The sequence below is a fragment of the Phyllobates terribilis genome, unplaced genomic scaffold (genome assembly GCF_046119375.1).
Source record: "Phyllobates terribilis strain yellow unplaced genomic scaffold, ASM4611937v1 Scaffold_5__5_contigs__length_657084704, whole genome shotgun sequence".
Taxonomy (NCBI): Eukaryota; Metazoa; Chordata; class Amphibia; order Anura; family Dendrobatidae; genus Phyllobates; species Phyllobates terribilis.
In genome coordinates, this window is record NW_027362765.1 from 172,960,886 (window position 1) to 172,981,596 (window position 20,711).

The 20,711-nt window shown below is 40.8% G+C and overlaps 1 protein-coding gene across 14 annotated transcripts in view; it reads left to right on the forward strand.

The window, feature by feature from the left end:
* The window catches only part of SRCIN1 (SRC kinase signaling inhibitor 1), a 588,125-nt gene that overhangs the window by 280,050 nt on the left and 287,364 nt on the right, over positions 1-20,711 (forward strand). The window lies entirely within an intron of this gene.

Below are 20,711 nucleotides of genomic sequence, written 5' to 3' on the forward strand. Positions count from 1 at the left end.
CCCCTCTTACTGTCTTCCTCTGCTGAGAATCATCACTTTGGTTTGGGGGGTGCGGTTTCCCTGACGTGGACAGCTTCTGCCAGGAGCGTCATCTGCTGCTGTTCCTGTTGCTATACCTGTTGTTGCTGCAGCTGGAAGTGTTGCATCAACAGTTTATTAGTCTTCTCCTGGGCTTTGTTTCTGCATGTTGGCCTGGACCAGTTGCTTGATCAACTCCTCCATGTTTCCAACCTGTGCCTGCATAACTAAACTAGCCTTCAGTCAGGACATACTGACTTTTTTTCCACAATCACCTATGCTTCTCTGGGATTTCTGCCCACATTCTCCACCAGTTGTAAGGGATCAGCTCTCTGGTAGGTGCTGGTACACACAGGGATCCGGTTTCTTCAGTTCAAACTAAGCAATGGTTTATTAAGTATCCAGACACCGATCAGGATAAGAAACGAAAACATCCTTTTCTGACACAAAGTGAAAACATAAAGTAAAAAGTCCACACAGAAGTGTGGGTTTGCCCTCTTGGGTTAGTGTCCAGGTCTTAGTCCTCAGCAAAGACAACACTGGGGGTCTACCCTACACACCTCCACTCACAGACACCCAAACACCAGAGGTGTTACCACCTCTAAACCCTCACAGTTATGAGCAGCTCTGCTGTCCTTTCCACTCAAAGTGAACTTCCTGGCTCGGAGCATAGGAATGACTGGTCTCTCCCATCACTTACCAATCATTCCTGACATCTGAACCCATACTGCTCCACTAAAGCAAAACCTCTCAGAACCCTATCAGTGCTGGAGCCTTTTTCAGGTGTCACATCACTGAGGCTAGGTACCTCGGTGACACATCCACTCCTTTCCGGACCTGTCCGCAATAGACACTATCTTGCTGCCTGTCTACAATATACACAACCCCTGGCAAAAATTATGGAATCACCGGGCTCGGAGGATGTTCATTCAGTTGTTTAATGTTGTTGAAAAAAAGCAGATCACAGACATGGCACAAAACTAAAGTCATTTCAAATGGCAACTTTAGGGCTTTAAGAAACACTAAAAAAATCAAGATAAAAAATGTGGTACTCAGTAAGGGTAATTTTTTTCAGACCAAGCAGAGGGAAGAAATTATGGAATCATGAAAAACAAACACACAAAAGAACACTCCAATACATCACTAGTATTTTGTTGCACCACCTCTGGCTTTAATAACAGCTTGCAGTCTCTGAGGCATGGACTTAATGAGTGACAAACAGTACTCTTCATCAATCTGGCTCCAACTTTCTCTGATTGCTGTTGCCAGATCAGCTTTGCAGGTTGGAGCCTTGTCATGGACCATTATCTTCAACTTCCACCAAAGATTTTCAATTGGATTGAGATCCGGACTATTTGCAGGCCATGACATTGACCTTATGTGTCTTCTTTCAAGGAATGTTTTCACAGTTTTTGCTCTATGGCAGGATGCATTATCATCTTGAAAAATGATATCATCATCCCCAAACATCCTTTCAATTGATGGGATAAGAAAACGGTCCAAAATATCAATGTAAACTTGGTCATTTATTGAAGATATAATGTAATGACAGCCATCTCCCCAGTGCCTTTACCTGACATGCAGCCCCATATAATCAATGACTGTGGAAATTTGCATGTTCTCTTCATGCAGTCATCTTTATAAATCTAATTGGAATGGCACCAAACAAAAATTCCAGCATCATCACCTTGCCCAATGCAGATTCGCGATTCATCACTGAATATGACTTTCATCCAGTCATCCACAGTCCACGATTGCTTTTGGAACCTTGTTTTTTTTCTGTTTAGGTGTTAATGATAGGTTTTGTTTAGCTTTTCTGTATGTAAATCCCATTTCCTTTAGGCTGTTTCTTACAGTTCGGTCATGGACATCGACTCCAGTTTCCTCCCATTCGTTCCTTATTTGTTTTGTTGTGCATTTCCTGTTTTGGAGACATATTGCTTTAAGTTTCAGGTCTTGACGCACTGATGTCTTCCTTGGTCTACCAGTATGTTTCCCTTTAACAACCTTCCCATGTTGTTTGTATTTGGTCCAGATTTTAGATACAGCTGACTGTGAACAACCAACATCTTTTGCAACATTGCGTGATGATTTACCTTCTTTTAAGAGTTTGATAATCCTCTCCTTTGTTTCAATTGGCATCTCTCGTGTTGGAGCCATGATTCATGTCAGTCCACTTGGTGCAACAGCTCTCCAAGGTGTGATCACTCCTTTTTAGATGCAGACTAACGAGCAGATCTAATTTGATGCAGGTGTTAGTTTTGGAAATGAAAATTTACAGGGTGATTCCATAATTTTTTCCTCAGAATTAAGTGATTCCATAATTTTTTCCCTCTGCTTGGCCTGAAAAAAATTACCCTTACTGAGTACCACATTTTTTATCTTGATTTCTTTTAGTGTTTCTTAAAGCCCTAAAGTTGCCATTTGAAATGACTTTAGTTTTGTGCCATGTCTGTGATCTGCTTTTTTTCAACAACATTAAACAACTGAATGAACATCCTCAGAGACCGGTGATTCCATAATTTTTGCCAAGGGTTGTATATATACAGAACAAAAATAAAAATGCAACACTTTTGTTTTTGCTTCCATTTTTCATGAGCTGAACTCACATCTGGGACACCATGTCTCGCTCCATCCACCAATGTCACGTTGCACCACAGACTGTCCAGGAGTTGGCGGATGTTTTAGTCCAGGTCTGGGAGGAGATCCCACAGGAGTCCATCCGCAACCTCATCAGGAGCATGCCCAGGCGTTGTAGGGAGGTCATACAGGCACGTGGAGGCCACACACAATACTGAGCCTCATTTTGACTTGTTTTAAGGACATTACATCAAAGTTGGATCAGCCTGTAGTGTGTTTTTCCACTTTAATTTTGGGGGTGACTCCAAATCCAGGCCTCCATTGGTTAATAAATTTGATTTACTTTGATGATTTTTGGGTGATTTTGTTGTCAGCACATTCAACTTTGTACAGAACAAAGAATTCAATGAGAATATTTCATTCATTCAGATCTAGGATGTGTTATTTGAGTGTTCCCTTTATTTTTTTGAGCAGTGTACAGTGGGTACGGAAAGTATTCAGACCCCTTTCAATTTTTCACTCTTTGTTTCATTGCAGTCATTTGGTAAATTCTAAAAAGTCCATTTTTTTCTCATTAAAGTACACTCTGCACCCCATCTTGACTGAAAAAAAACAGAAATGTAGAAATTTTTGCAAATTTATTAAAAAAGAAAAACTGATATTACATGGTCATAAGTATTCAGATCCTTTGCTCAGTATTGAGTAGAAGCACCATTTTGAGCTAGTACAGCCATGAGTCTTCTTGGGAATGATGCAACCAAGTTTTTCACACCTGGATTTGGGAATCCTCTGCCATTTTTTCTTGCAGATCCTCTCCAGTTCCGTCAGGTTGGATGGTGAACGTTGGTGGACAGCCATTTTCAGGTCTCTCCAGAGATGCTCAATTGGGTTTAGGTCAGGGCTCTGGCTGGGCCAATCAAGAATGGTCACAGAGTTGTTCTGAAGCCACTCCTTTGTTATTTTAGCTTTGTGCTTAGGGTCATTGTCTTGTTGGTAGGTGAACCTTCGGCCAAGTCTGAGGTCCAGAGCACAATGGAAGAAGTTTTCAGCCAGGATATCTCTGTACTTGGCCGCGTTCATGTTTCCTTCAATTGCAACCAGTTGTCCTGTCCCTGCAGCTGAAAAACACCCCCATAGCATGATGCTGCCACCACTATGTTTCAGTGTTGGGATTGTTTTGAGCAGGTGATGAGCAGTGCCTGGTTTTCTCCACACATACCGCTTAGAATTAACACCAAAAAGTTCTATCTTCGTCTCATCAGACCAGAGAATCTTATTTCTCATAGTCTTGGAGTCCTTCATTTGTTTTTGAGCAAACTCTATGCGGGCTTTCATATGTCTTGCACTGAGGAGAGGCTTCCGTTGGGCAAATCTGCCATAAAGGCCCGACTGGTGGAGAGCTGCAGCGATAGTTAACTTTGTGGAACTTTCTCCCATCTCCCTACTGCATCTCTGGAGCTCAGCCACAGTGATCTTGGGGTTCTTCTTTACCTCTTTCACCAAGGCTCTTCTCCCACGATTGCTCAGTTTGGCTGGACGGCCAGGTCTAGGAACACTTCTGGTGGTCAAAAACTTCTTCCATTTAAGGATTATGGAGGCCACTGTGCTCTTAGGAACCTTGAGTAATACAGAAATTCTTTTGTAACCTTGGCCAGATCTGTGCCTTGCCACTATTCTGTCTCTGATCTCCTTGGGCAGTTCCTTTGAGCTCATGATTCTCATTTGGTCTGACATGCACTGTGAGCTGTGAGGTCTTATATAGAGAGGTGTGTGCGTTTCCAAATCAAGTCCTATCAGTTTAATTAAATACAGATTGACTCCAATGAAGGAGTAGAACCATCTCAAGGAGGATCACAAGGAAATGGACAGCATGTGACTTAAATATGAGTGTCTGAGCAAAGGGTCTGAATATTTATGACCATGTGATATTTCAGTTTTTCTTTTTTAATACATTTGCAAAACTTTCTACATCTCTGTTTTTTTTCAGTCAAGATGGGGTGCAGATTGTACTTTAATGAGAAAAAAATGAACTTTTTAGAATTTACCAAATGGCTGCAATGAAACAAAGAGTGAAAAATGTAAAGGGGTCTGAATACTTTCCGTACCCACTGTATATATATATATATATATATATATATATATATATATAGCTGTTCTTTAGCTCTAAGCCCTCTGGTATCTTTCTACACATTGAGAAAATCTGTTTTGGGCTTCAGACATTTTAACAAATAGACTTTCACACAATCTGATTGATTTGGGTTGTAGGAGTTTGGCTCAGATTGGAACCTGACAGATGTGATGATAATGAATCACTCTCCTGAGTATTCTGGTATCAAACATTCACTGCCGCAAAGGCCTAAGATACGACAGATTAATAAAAAGATAAGATTGGAGAACTTGTCATCTTCTTCATTATTGTGAGCTTACAAAACAACATTTACATATTACCAACATTATATAACTGACACTCATTTCTGTAAAATATCAAGTATCATATATTTAGTTGTGAGTGGTGCAATATCTTATCCCTTTAACGACAAGTGAATTTTTCTTTTTTGCGATTTCGTTTTTTCTTCCCTTATGCCAAAAGCCATAACTTTTTGTACTTTTTTTTTTGCTTAATATAGCCTTGTTTTTTTGGGGGGGGACAAATTTTAGTTTTGAATCACTCCATTCATTGTACCATTCAGTGTACTGGAAAATAGGAAAAAAATTCCAAGTGCGTAGAAATTGTGAAAAAAATGCAATATCACTATTGTTTTTTTGGGTTTTGTTTTTACAGGATTCACTCTGCAATAAAAATAACCTGGCAACATAATTCTCCAGGTTGGTACAATTATGACAATCGGAAAACTTGTCCAGTTATTTCATTATTTTAATGGTGGAAAAAAAAAATCTGAAATTTAAAAAAAATAAAATAAAAATATTGTTTGTGTCACTATTTTCTGAGACTTGTGACTTTTGTAGTTTTCCAATCATGAAGCTGTGAGGGCTTGTGTTTTGTGCCCCGTGCTGTCATTTTAATCAATACAATTTTGAGGTCCATATGACATTTTAATCCTTTTTTATTACATTTTTTAGGAAGTGTGGGTATTTAAAAATGGCATATTTAACATTCTGATTTTTTATATGTTTTGCCATTAAGCATTTGGTTTAAGTACTTGTACATTTTGATTCAGACATGAATATATACAGTACAGACCAAAAGTTTGGATACACCTTCTCATTTAAAGATTTTTCTGTATTTTCATGACTATGAAAATTGTACATTCACACTGAAGGCATCAAAACTATGAATTAACACATGTGGAATTATATACTTAACAAACAAGTGTGAAACAGCTGAAAATATGTCTTATATTCTAGGTTCTTCAAAGTAGCCACCTTTTGCTTTCATGACTGCTTTGCACACTCTTGGCATTCTCTTGATGAGCTTCAAGAGGTAGTCACAGGAAATGGTTTTCACTTCACAGGTGTGCCCTGTCAGGTTTAATAAGTGGGATTTCTTGACTTATAAATGGGGTTGGGACCATCAGTTGTGTTGTGCAGAAGTCTGGTGGATACACAGCTGATAGTCCTACTGAATAGACTGTTAGAATTTGTATTATGGCAAGAAAAAAAGCAGCTAAGTAAAGAAAAACGAGTGGCCATCATTACTTTAAGAAATGAAGGTCAGTCAGTGCGAAAAATTGGGCAAACTTTGAAAGTGTCCCCAAGTGCAGTTGCAAAAACCATCAAGCGCTACAAAGAAACAGGCTCACATGAGGACCGCCCTAGGAAACGAAGACCAAGAGTCACCTCTGCTACTGGGGATAAGTTTATCCGTGTCACCAGCTTCAGAAATCGCAGGTTAACGGCAGCTCAGATTAGAGACCAGGTCAATGCCACACAGAGTTCTAGCAGCAGAAACATCTTTACAACAACTGTTAAGAGGAGACTTTGAGCAGCAGGCCTTCATGGTAAAATAGCTGCTAGGAAACCACTGCTAAGGACAGGCAACAAGCAGAAGAGACTTGTTTGGGCTAAAGAACACAAGGAATGGACATTTGACCAGTGGAAATCTGTGCTTTGGTCTGATGAGTCCAAATTTGAGATCTTTGGTTCCAACCACCGTGTCTTTGTGCGACGCAGAAAAGGTGAACGGATGGACTCTACATGCCTGGTTCCCACAGTGAAGCATGGAGGAGGAGGTGTGATGGTGTGGGGGTGCTTTGCTGGTGACACTGTTGGGGATTTATTAAAAACTGAAGGCATACTGAACCAGCATGGCTACCACAGCATCTTGCAGCGGCATACTATTCCATCCGGTTTGCGTTTAGTTGGACCATCATTTATTTTTCAACAGGACAATGACCCCAAACACACCTCCAGGCTGTGTAAGGGCTATTTGACCAAGAAGGAGAGTGATGGGGTGCTACGCCAAATGACCTGGCCTCCACAATCACCAGACCTGAACCCAATCGAGATGGTTTGGGGTGAGCTGGACAGCAGAGTGAAGGCAAAAGGGCCAAAAAGTGCTAAGCATCTCTGGGAATTCTAACAGTCTATTCAGTAGGACTATCAGCTGTGTATCCACCAGACTTCTGCACAACACAACTGATGGTCCCAATCCCATTTACAAGGCAAGAAATACCACTTATTAAACCTGACAGGGCACACCTGTGAAGTGAAATCCATTTCCGATGACTACCTCTTGAAGCTCATCAAGAGAATGCCATGAGTGTGCAAAGCAGTCATCAAAGCAAAAGGTGGCTACTTTGAAGAACATAGAATAAAAGACATATTTTCAGTTGTTTCACACTTTTTTGTTAAGTATATAATTCCACATGTGTTAGTTCATAGTTTTGATGCCTTCAGTGTGAATGTACAATTTTCATAGTCATGAAAATACAGAAAAATCTATAAATGAGAAGGTGTGTCCAAACTTTTGGTCTGTACTGTATATATATACACTGCTCAAAAAAATAAAGGGAATACTTAAACAACAGAATATAACTCCAAGTAAATCAAACTTCTGTGAAATCAAACTGTCCACTTAGGAAGCAACACTGATTGACAATCAGTTTCACATGCTGTTGTGTAAATAGAATAGACAATAGATGGAAATTATTGGCAATTATCAAGATACACTCAATAAAGGAGTGGTTCTGCAGGTGGGGACCACAGACCACATCTCAGTACCAATGCTTTCAGGCTGATGTTTTGATCACTTTTGAATGTTGGTTGTGCTTTCACACTCATGGTAGCATGAGACAGACTCTACAACCCACAGAAGTTGCTCAGGTAGTGCAGCTCATCCAGGATGGCACATCAATGCTAACTGTGGCAAGAAGGTTTGCTGTGTCTGTCGTGTAGTGTCCAGAGGCTGCAGGCGCTACCAGGAGACAGGCCAGTACACCAGGAGACGTGGAGGGGGCCATAGGAGGGCAACAACCCAGCAGAAGGACTGCTACCTCCACTTTTGTGCAAGGAGGAACAGGAGGAGTCCTGCCAGAGCCCTGCAAAATGACCTCCAGCAGGCCACAAATGTGCATGTGTCTGCACAAACGGTTAGAAACCAACTCCATGAGGGTGGTATGAGGGCCCAACGTCCACAGATGGGGGTTGTGCTCACAGTCCAACACCGAGCAGGACGCTTGTCATTTGCCACAGAACACCAGGATTGGCAAAGTCGTCGCTGGCACCCTGTGCTCTTCACAGATGAAAGCAGGTTCACACTGAGCACATGTGACAGACGTGACAGAGTCTGAAGACACCGTGGAGAGCGATCTGCTGCCTGCAACATCCTTCAGCATGACTGGTTTGGCAGTGGGTCAGTAATGGTGTGGGGTGGCATTTCTTTGGAGGGCCGCACAGCCCTCCATGTGCTCGCCAGAGGTAGCCTGACTGCCATTAGGTACCGAGATGAGATCCTCAGACCCCTTGTGAGACCATATGCTGGTGCGGTTGGCCCTGGGTTCCTCCTAATGCAGAACAATGCCAGACCTCATGTGGCTGGAGTGTGTCAGCAGTTCCTGCAAGATGAAGGCATTGAAGCTATGGACTGGCCCGCCAGTTCCCCAGACCTGACTCCGATTGAGCACATCTGGGACATCATGTCTCACTCCATCCACCAACGTCACGTTGCACCACAGACTGTCTAGGAGTTGGAAGATGCTTTAGTCCAGGTCTGGGAGGAGATCCCACAGGAGACCATCCGCAACCTTATCAGGAGCATGCCCAGGCGTTGTAGGGAGGTCATACAGGCACGTGGAGGCCACACACAATACTGAGCCTCATTTTCACTTTTTTTTAAGGACATTACATCAAAGTTGGATCAGCCTGTAGTGTGTTTTTCCACTTTAATTTTGGGGGTGACTCCAAATCCAGGCATCCATTGGTTAATAAATTTGATTTCAATTGATGATTTTTGTGTGATTTTGTTGTCAGCGCATTCAACTTTGTACAGAGCAAAGTATTCAATGAGAATATTTCATTCATTCAGATCTAGGATGTGTTATTTGAGTGTTCCCTTTATTTTTTTGAGCAGTGTATATATATATGAATACATATAAATATATATATATATATATATATATATATATATATATATATATATATATATTAGAATTTCTTTTACTCTTTTTTTCATTTTTACTTTATATTTTAGTTCCTTTAGGGGACTTGAACCTACATTTGGTTATACTATAGGCTGAAATGCCACAGTATTGCAGTATAAAGTAAAATATTGTAAAATCGTGGTTCTCCTATGGAGCTTACCCTGTAACTGAGCTTTGCTGGAGGACTAAGATGGCAGCTTTATCAGCCTTCGGCAGGGCCCCGGCTGCCATGGTAATCCGTTGTTCCCTGCAATTGAGACGCCATGGGGGAGGTGGGGGTGCGATGGTAGCCGATGCATGAACGTATCGGCAATGGAGTAATTTAACCGGTTCCCGACCGCCCACTGTAGATAAACGTCTGCGCTGCCTGGGCTCTGTGCAGCGCCGACGTTTAAAAACGGTGGGTGGTCCCGCAGCGCTCAGGACCCCCAGGGTCCTGCAAGTGCTGCGATTCCGGTGCAGAGCGTTAGCTCTGACAGAGGACATCATCGGGACCTGATTGGATCAGGTCCCAATGATGTTAACCCTTTGCTATGTTCTATATGCCGCGATCTATAGTGATCGCGACATATAGAATATAGTGAGAGGAGAGGGGATCGTATACTTACCTCTCCAACGACCCCTGATACCTTCCAGGACCTGGCGTTGTTATTGCAGCTGGAGGTCACATGACCGCCTCCAGATCTGCCATATATGGTGTCCTGCTAGGCTCAGCCTGCAAGCTGAAGCCTGGCAGGACACACTGCCTGTGAAACAGTCAGCAAAGATCTCATCCAATGTAATACATGTCTATTACATTGGATGAGATCAGTGATTAGAAAAATAAAAATTAATGTCCCATACAGGGACTAAGTAAAAATGTAAAAAAAAAGTAAAAAAAAAATGTTTTTAAACTGTTAAAAAAAAAAATCACAAAATAAATAAAAATAAATAAATAAAATATTAAACCAATAAATCCGTATATTTATGCAAAACCAAAAAAAGTACACATATTTGGTATCGCCGCGTCCGAAACAACCCGATCTATAAAACTGTCACACTAATTAACTCCTGTGCACACCGTAATAAAAATAAATAAAAAACGGAGCAAAAAAATATGCTTTTTCATCATATCGCCAAACAAAAAGGGGGAAAAAATGTGATCAAAAAGCAAAATGGAAATAAAAATGGTACCGCTGAAAACGTCATCTTGTTCCGCAAAAAAAAGCCGCCATACAGCTCCATCAGCCGAAAAATGAAAAAGTTATAGCGCTCGGAATAAAGCAATGCAAAAAAAATATTTTTTCTATAAAATTGTTTTATTGTGTAAAAGCGCCAAAACATAAAAAAATATATACAGTAAGTGTAGTATTGCTGTAAACGTACTGACCCGAAGAATAACGCTGCATGATCACTTTTACCACACGCAAAACGGCATAAAAAAAACCCTCAAAAAACAATTCCTAAATTGTTGTTTTTTGTTAATTTTACCTCCCAAAAAACGGAATAGAAAGCGATCAAAAAACGTCACGTACCCAAAAATGGTACCAATAAAAATGTCAACTCGTCCCACAAAAAACAAGCTGTCACATGACTCTGTCGGCCGAAATATGGAAAAATTATAGCTCTCAAAATATGGCGATGCAAAAACTAGATTTTGCAAAAAAAAACATCTTAGTGTGTGACAGCTGTCAGTCATAAAAACCCGATATAAATCTGGTATCTCTGTAATCGCACCGACCCGAAGAATAAAGTAATCTCATCACTAATACCGCACGAGGAACGGCGTAAAAAATAAATAAAACCAATTCTTCACCTGCTACTGATTTGTTTATTATGTCTCCCAAAGATCGCAGTAAGGCTCTGCTCCCATTTATCCTGCGCTCTGCGCTGAGCACTTACACTAGAGTTTCCGTGTAAATCTCTGAAATACGTGATTCAGACGGACCCCATGACGGAAGATTCCCTGTAATGAGGCAGATATAGGCCACTGTGGATGACGTCTGGCCTGTGATCCCACGGTGTCATTTGTTTTAGGCGTGCATAAAAGTGCGGTTGGCCACAGTTTTGTGCACTTCTGAAAAAAAGGACACCGCTAAACAGAGGCCAGACGGAGTCCAGAGTAACTCTGCTGCCTCATTACAGTGAATGGATCCCGCAGGGGTTTCATCTGAATTACATCACTTGGAAATTTAGATGGAAACCCCGATGTAAGTGCTCAGTCTAGAGCGCCGGATAAATGTTACGTAAAATGTTCCCAATAAAAGCTTCAACTCAGTCCTCAAAAAAAGCTAGTCCCCACTCTGGTCCGTCATCTGTTAAAAATATAAGGGACTTCCAAGTTACTGGTAGCAGAAAGGCTCTGGAAAAGCGAAATGGCCCTTGCCCCCCAAAAGAAATTCAGAAAATTTTGTGCTCCCAAATCCAAATGCCTATTCTACAATAATTTGTTCTCCAATTGTCAAATAGCACTCCGTCCCCCCCAGATCTTGCCGTATGGCTGAGCGGTACGATACAGCCACATATGGGGTATTGCCACTTTTAGAAGAAATTGTGTGACACATTTCGGCACCATTTTTACCCATTGCCCTGTGTGAAAATGTAAAATCTGAGGGTAAAACATTTTTTTGAGGTAAAAATATAATTATGCTTTTTTCACTGCCCAATGGTATAAATTTAAAAATTAAAAAATATTCACTACTTCCCTAGATGAATTCCTTGAGAGGTGTAGTTTACAAAATGGGGTCACTTGTGGGGGTTTCTGCTGTTTCGGCATGTCAGCGACTCTTCAAATGTGACATGGTGTCTGCAACCTATCCCAGCCAACATAGCGCTCCTTTCTCTTCCGAACCCTGCCGTACACCAAAGCAGTGGTTTTCCCCCACATATGTGGTATCGGCGTACTCAGGAGAAATTGCACAACAAATTTCATGGTGCAACTTCTCCTGTTACCCTTATGATAATGCAAAATTAGGGAATGAAAAACATTTTTTGTGGGAAAAATGTGAAAATTTTATTTTTACGGCTCAATATTATAAACTTCTGTGAAGCAGCTGGGGGTGCAAGGTGCTCACCACACATCTAGATAAGTTCCCTAAGGGGTCTAGTTTCCAAAATGGTGTCACTTGTGGGGGGTTTCCACTGTTTAGGCACATCAGGGGCTCCCCAAATGCAACATGGCGTCCGCTAATTATTCAAACAAATTTTGCATTCAAAAAGTCAAATGGCGCTCCTTTCCTTTCAAACCCTGCCGTGCGCCCAAACAGTGGTTTGCCTCCACATATGGGGTATCGGCATGTTTAGGAGAAATTGCACAACAAATTTCATGGTGCAATTTATCCTATTACCCTTATGATAATGCAAAATTAAGGGATGAATAACGTTTTTGTGGGAAAAATGTGAAAATTTTATTTTTACAGCTCAATATTATAAACTTCTGTGAAGCACCTTGGGGTTCAAGGTGCTCACCACACATCTAGATAAGTTCCCTAAGGGGTCTAGTTTCCAAAATGGTGTCACTTGTGGGGGGTTTCCACTGTTTAGGAACATCAGGAGCTCTCCAAACGCAACATGGCGTCTGCTAATTATTCAAACAAATTTTACATTCAAAAAGTCTAATGGCGTTCCTTCCCTTCCGAACCCTGCAGCGCGCCCAAACAGTGGTTTTCCCTCACATATGGGGTATCAGCGCGCTCAAGAGAAATTGCACAAAAAATTTTGGGGTCCATTTTTTCCTGTTACCCCTGCGAAAATAAAAAAAATTGGGTCTAAAGTAACATTTTTGTGAAAAAAGTTAAATGTTAATTTTTTTCTTCCACATTCCAAAAATTCCTGTGAAGCACCTGAAGGGTTAATGAAGTTCTTGAATGTGGTTTTGAGCACCTTGAGGGGTGCCGTTTTTAGAATGGTGTCACTTTTGGGTATTTTCTGTCATAAAAACCCCTCAAAGTGACTTCAAATATGATGTGGTCCCTAAAAAAATGTTTTTGTAAATTTTGTTGGAAAAATGAGAAATCGCTGGTCAACTTTTAACCCTTAGCTACCTAACAAAAAAAAAATTTGGTTGCAAAATTGTGCTGATGTAAAGTAGACATGTGGGAAATGTTATTTATTAACTATTTTGTGTGACATATCTCTCTGATTTAAGGGCATGAAAATTCAAAGTTTGAAAATTGCAAAATTTTCTAAATTTTCGCCAAATTTCCGATTTTTTCACAAATAAACGCAAGTGATATCGAAGAAATTTTACCACTATCATGAAGTACAATATGTCACGAAAAAAACAATCTCAGAATCAGGGGGATCCGTTGAAGCGTTCCAGAGTAATTACTTCATAAAGTGACAGTGGTCAGAATTGAAAAAATTGGCCCGGTCACGAAGGCAAAAACAGGCTCTGGCGCGAAGTGGTTAAATGCCGCTCTAAGAGATTGACAGAGATATTTAAATGCTTAAACTACAGCAATCGGATTGTGCTCTGGCCGCTGCAGATATACAGGCATATGCTGACTAATTAACACAGCCGGCATCTCACACTGGAGCTGAGCCTGTTTCATACTTTGCTTAAAAACCTATGATGAAAATGCACATCATAGGTCATTAATCAGTTAAATCTTGTATTAGACCAACTGCCCCCAGAACTGCACTTTAGTTCAGCTTAATAAATGTCAAATGACAGTGCAGATCTTAGGGTACAGTTGTGCTCAAAAGTTTACATACCCCGGCAGAATTTTTCCTTTCTTGGCCTTGTTTCAGAGAATATGAATGATAACAAAAAAACTTTTTCTCCACTCATGGTTATTGGTTGGGTGAAGCCTTTTATTGTCAAACTACTATGTTTTCTCTTTTTAAATTTTAATGACAACCAAAAACATCCAAATGACCCTGATCAAAAGTTCACATACCACAGTTCTTAATACCGTGTATTGACCCCTCTAACATCAATGACAGCTTGAAGTCTTTTGTGGTAGTTGTGGATGAGGTTCTTTATTTTCTCAGATGGTAAAGCTGCCCATTCTTCTTGGCAAAAAGCCTCCAGTTCCTGTAAATTCCTGGGCTGTCTAGCATGAATTGCGCGCTTGAGATCTCCCCAGAATGGCTCAATGATATTGAGGTCAGGAGACTGAGAAGGCCACTCCAGAACCTTCACTTTGTTCTGCTGTAGTCAATGATAGGTCGACTTGGCCTTGTGTTTTGGATCTTTGTCATGTTGGAATGTCCAAGTATGTCCCAAGCAGCTTCCGGGCTGATGAGTGCAAATTTGCCTCCAGTATTTGCTGATAACGTGCTGCATTCATTTGTCCTTCTACTTTTACCAAGTTTCCTATGTCTTTGTTGCTCACACATTCCCAAAACATCAGCTGTCCACCTCCGTGCTTTACTGTAGGAATGGTTTTCCTTTCATCAAAGGCCTTGTTGACCTCTTTCCAAATGTAACGTTTATGGTTGCGGCCAAAAAGTTCAATTTTGGTCTCATCACTCCAAATTACCTTGTTCCAGATGTTTTGAGGCTTGTCTCTGTGCTGTTTGGCGTTTTGTAGGTGAGATACTTTGTGGCATTTGCGCAGTAATGGCTTTCTTCTGGCGACTCGACCATGCAGCCCATTTTTCTTCACGTGCCTCCTTATTGTGCATCTTGAAATAGCCACACCGCTAGTTTTCAGAGAGTCCTGAATTTCAGCTGATATTATTTGTGGGTTTTTCTTTGCATCCTGAACAATTTTCCTGGCAGTTGTGCCCCAAGTTTTTGTTGGTCTACCTGACCATGGTTTGGTCTACCTGACCATGGTTCGGTTTTTACAGAGCCCCTGATTTTCCATTTGTTAATCACAGCTTGAACGCTGCTGACTGGCATTGTCAATTCCTTGGATATTTTTTTTGTATCCCTTTCCTGTGTTATACAGTTCAACTATCCTGTGTTATACAGTTCAACTACCTTTTCCCGTAGATCCGTTGACAATTCTTTTGCTTTTCCCATGACTCACAATCCTGAAACGTCAGTGGCTGGAAGAAAGATGCAAGAGTCTGTCTGGATCCCAGAAACTCACTCAGCTTTTATGCACACACACTGATTACAAGCAAACAGGTCACAGGTGAGGATGTTACCTTTAGTAACCATTCAAACCCATTTGTGTCAAATTCTTTGCATGTTATCAGGCCAAAATCACCAGGGTATGTGATATGTGATCAGGGTCATTAAGCTTTAAAAAGAGAAAACACAGTAGTTTGACAATAAATGGCTTCACCCAACCAATAACCATGAGTGGAGAAAAAAGTTTTTTGTTATTCATATTCTCTGAAACAAGACCAAAGAAGGAAAAATTCTGCCGGGGTATGTAAACTTTGGAGCACAACTGTATATAATGCTGCTGTACACATAACATAGATATGAACGCAACACGTGTCTCCAGAACAGCAATCTGCCAATCCCGCATTGCGACTGGCATCGGACTAGCAGCAAGTAGAGAAATTGCCATGCATGTGCCATATTTCTCAATTGTATGCTATTGCTATGTGAGTTCCGAATACAGATGAGGTGGGAGCAGCATCTGTCAGACATATCATAAATATCTCTAGTGAGACAACCCCTTAATAGGAGAGACACCTTTGGGTGCAGCTTATCTCGTGAAATCTAATGAACACTGAGGCAGTCTCCATCAGGCAAGGTGAGCAGAGATTCAGCTGCAGGGATGATGAACACTGAGGAGCTCGTCATCAGAAAAGATGGGTAGAGATTTAACAGTAAGGAGGAGGGAGACAGGAGTTCTAGATTCAGCGGCAGGGAGGAGGAACACTGAGGAGCTCTCCATCAGACAAGATGGGTGGAGATTCAGCAGTAAGGAGGAGGGAGACAGAAGAGCTCTACATCAGGCTAGGTAGGCAGAGATTCAGCAGCAGGGAGGAGGAACACTGAGGAGCGCATCGTCAAACAAGATGGGTAGAGATTTAGCTGCAAAGAGGAGGGAGACAGGAGTTCTACATCAGGATAGGTGGGTATAGATTCAGTGTCAGGGAGGAGGAACACTGAGGAGCTCTTCATCAGACAAGATGGGCAGAGATTCAGCTGTAAGGAGGGAGACAGAGGATTTCTACATCAGGCTAGGTGGGCAGAGATTCAGCAACAAGGAGAAGGAACACTAAGGAGCTCTCCATCAGACAAGATGGGCAGAGATTCAGTAGCAAGGAAGGAGGAAAACTAAGGAGATTGACAATCATACTAGAGACTGAGGGCAGAGCCTGAGTTTTTACAGTCATTAAGGATTATATAACCATGAAGATGGTTTCAAAGTAAGTCCATCAGCCTCACAAGGTCTAAGACATTTATTTACTCATTTATTCAGTCTGTATTGTGAAATCTAATCCCAGATGTGCTTTAATCCAATGTATATTGTGCCTTCAACAGTACAGAAAATCCATATATCTAAATAATTTTATCATGGATACAGGGAAATGAAGCTATATAGAGCAACATTCATCTGATAATTAATATGATTCATTTCACAAGTGAGTTTATTTGGTATCAGTCTTGTAATTAGTTGCATCACTTATTTTTTGTTACACTCAGCAGATATAAGTTACTGGTACTTTTCCTGGAGACATATTTCATTTCACTGGTGAATGAAAATCCTCAAGGTCTCTGTGACCTTCAGCAACAAAAGAAGCGTTTTCCTTGCTCTGGTGACTCGCTTCAGCCTTTAGTGTATGATCCAGTTATTTATATTATTCTAAAGTTAATAGATGTAAAATGTATATGTTATATTGGTTACATTTTCTTTATGTATATTGTTACTGAAGAGCAATAAGAAGAGAAATAATGAAGAATTCCCCTTCCAAGGTCCTGTTCACATCTGTGACTGTGGCCTTTATCTCAATTTGGCGAGGAAAATAGCTTTACATACAGTACACTGCTGGTCTTCTCATCAAAACGACAGAAAGCACAACGTAACCCGAAAAACCCACTGTATATTAATGTGGCTGCTGAAAGCAGGTTCATGGTTTAAAGAGGTTAACCTATGAAAAACATTTATCATCTGTTCACAGTATACGTGATAAATGTATGATTGCTATGACCCCCATCAAATAATAGAGGGGGCAACGCTGGCAGCCTGCATGGACAAGAGAGCAGCATAAAATCTGAGAGCAGCATAAAATAGGGCAAAAAAGCCTGATTTAAGTGTCACTTACCAGGCTGTGTGTTGTAGTTTGAATACAATTAGTGCTTTATCAGCAGGAGATTGTTACTGCAGGACTAGGTCTGACATGCCGGCCAGTCAGGCTAATCTATGTAACCACTATGTAAAACTTTGGCACCGTCCTGTTTGTCCTTTAAGTTTAGTGAGGTTGGAAGAAGAGGTGGACAACAAAGGAGTGAGGGAACAGGAAATCAATAGATCAGTAGGCAGGCATTCTTCAATAAAATGGGTAAAAATCCTCCTCAAATCCGATAGACGTATCACAATTTGGATTCAATTCAGTTTATTTATGTGGGGTTCCGACTGTGCACGCTTTCTGAATTTCACTTCTTGCTTTCTCTACTTGAGTAGTCTTCATCTCATGGCTCTTCAATTGTTGAAAATCTACATCTCCCGGCTACAGATGTCAGGATATGCTGAGAGTCGCAGTTTTACAACAGCTGGTGAGCCATACACTACTTCATCTGATAATCTGCATGAAATACTCGGTAGCAATTTCAATGGTACCAAAACTGCTAATCCACTTCCACTGCCCTTCCTTGGCAATTATTAGCCAGTTGTTGACAATGATGTTGGCTTGTAATAGCAGAATTTGACCAGAAATACATGTTTAAGCTATAGATGACTGTTTCCTTTAAAGTTTTGAAAGTGCAAAGACTATAAGTTTTTAAATCATCATTGTTCGCATTGAGAATCTTGTGGAGCAGCTTGAGACCTTTTTCGCTTCAGCTGCATTTACAGAAAGATTTTTTTTTCTTTTTAGAAATAGATTCTCTATTTTGTAACCACTTTACTTATACTCTTGACATAATAGCCCCGGGCAAAGTAGTGTTTTATAGCTGAAGTTCCAACCTATAAAGCATCAACAATAAGGCAGCTAAAACTGATGTCTTTTCTACATACAGAATTTCTGTAGCACTAGAAAGAAACATACATTTCCCCACCAGGATTTTATTACCAATGATGTAAGATTAATGAGGTTAGTTAATCAGGAGCCCCTGTTTTCTAGAGAGATGACATCACTGCATTTCCTCACCAAGTTTTACATTTCAATGTACTTTTTAACAAAACAAAAAATTAAAATGTCAAAAGTCTCTATGTGTACTGATTTGTTAGAAACATGCATGCACATATCATAATAATCTTTTTATTTATATAGCGCCAACATATTATACAGCTCTTTACGATTCAGACAATTTACAGACATTATCGGCACTGTCCCCATTGGGGCTCACAATCTACATTCCCTATCATTATGTCTTTGGAGTGTGGGAGGAAACTGGAGTACCCGGAGGAAACCCACTCAAACACGGGGAGAACATACAAACTCCTTGCAGATGTTGTCCTAGGTGGGATATATAATGTAAGTTCAATAATACAGTTCATATTTCATGAACTCTATTTAGTAGACACAATATACAATCATTACTTTATTTATTACCAGATGTCTTTTCATTGCTTTGAGTGGATTAGACATTAAAAAGTAGCAACACTTGAGGTTGCGGGTCTGGTCTCTGTTTGCCGGGTTTTCTCCCTACAATGCGTACTGACAGTGTGCTCTTTTGCTTGTCACTTCTCATAACAGCCGCGAGGGAGCGCACTGTCATTGTGCATTAAAAAGAATATTACACAGTGACAAGATCCCTGAAGTGCAAGTCACGGATGACGCTTCATTTCAGTATGGGGAGTGACCACAACCTCTTTCCCCAATGACGTTTCGTTTGAGTATCCCAGCATGCACTGGGGGTTCTCAAATGAAGTGTCATAAGCAGGAAGTAGGTAAAAAAAAAATAAAGCAGTTAGTGTAGTGAGGGAACGATAGGGTCAGTTTAAATAAAGTACATTTGAAAAGAGATTAGATTATGACATTAAATTGACAGACATTTAGTATTAAAATAAATATTAATTTCGGGCCACCCCTTTAACTCTACTTTCCAGCAGATTTACCCTATATATGCAGCGTAGGTTCTCTTCAAGGATAAACAATGTGATTGTTACAACCAGACAACCACTTTTCATATGCCAGAGATCATCAGTAAGTACATATAATATAACAGTTATACAACTGCAATTTCCAATCATATTTTTCAAACATGTCCAATGAATTTATATAACCATTTCAGATTTTACTTCATCATTTTCAATTCGTTGTATTGCCATATTTAACATGCAGTGATTCATTATTGCTAGTACTGTTAGTAAAATTGCTCCATCTATGGCCATTATTGTTACTTCTGCGGCTTGCATAATCTAATTTATTTCAATAATATGGCACTCAAATTCTGCTAATCTGGCACATGGCAAACATGGATTGGCAGGAAATTATTTGATTGTGAAGCCTAACTAGAGGCAATGCAGCAGTAGATCCAAGGGTAAGCAAAGTTGGCACATCCTAAAAGTACAGATCCAGCGCCTCCTAGTTACATAAACACATGCACATGTCCAGATTTGTCCTCCCTTACCTTTCTGTAAGTTTTGTTAAAGATTCCAGCTTCTCATTATTCAAGTAAAATACAGTACATTATTGCAGCCTGCTAGCAATAACGTTCATATATCTCTACTCAATCCTCTAATAGTTAACATTTTTACAACAGTCCCCCAGCCTTGCAGGCCCAAACCTGCCAGTTTATTTTTACCATATTTAAAGGGGTTGTTCGCTACATTTTATTACCCCCCCCAATGTATTCCCCCGGGCCCCCTAAGTGGTTTTGTACCTTGCGGTGCAGTTACTGCCTGTGAGCGGCGCTATCACTGGCCGCTCACAAGCATCACGTGACCCCCGGCTGCAGCCAGCTTTGACATCCGCTGATATCACGTCATGATTCCGGATGCAGCCGGGGGTCTCTCTTCTACGTTCCACCAGTGGATGCTGGGTTGTGGGTGGGGTTACCCTGCACGTCACAACGGCATCCACCACGCAATCTCCCTCCCTGGGTGTGACGCACGGGGTAACCCCGCCCACAGCCCAGCATACACCGTGGGGACCGCGTCACTGATGTCACGCCTCACTTCACAAGACAACAGTGGCGGGTCACATGATGCCTGTGAGCGGCCCGCGGTAGCGCCGCTCACAGGCAGTATCTGCAACACAAGGTAATTACAAAATCCCTTGGGGGCCCCAGGGGAATACATTGGAGGGGGTAATAAAAAGTTGTGAACAACTTCTTTAATCTATATACAGTATCTATTTATCTAGAGCCATTTATACCTTTCACATTTATTCTCCATTGTATTAAGCTATACAGTGTCAAAATACCAAAACTCTAAAATCATATAAAAATCGCTTTAAATTGGAAAACACACGCCCTTTAGTAACTATAGCACGTTTTTTTCTGTATCATAACAA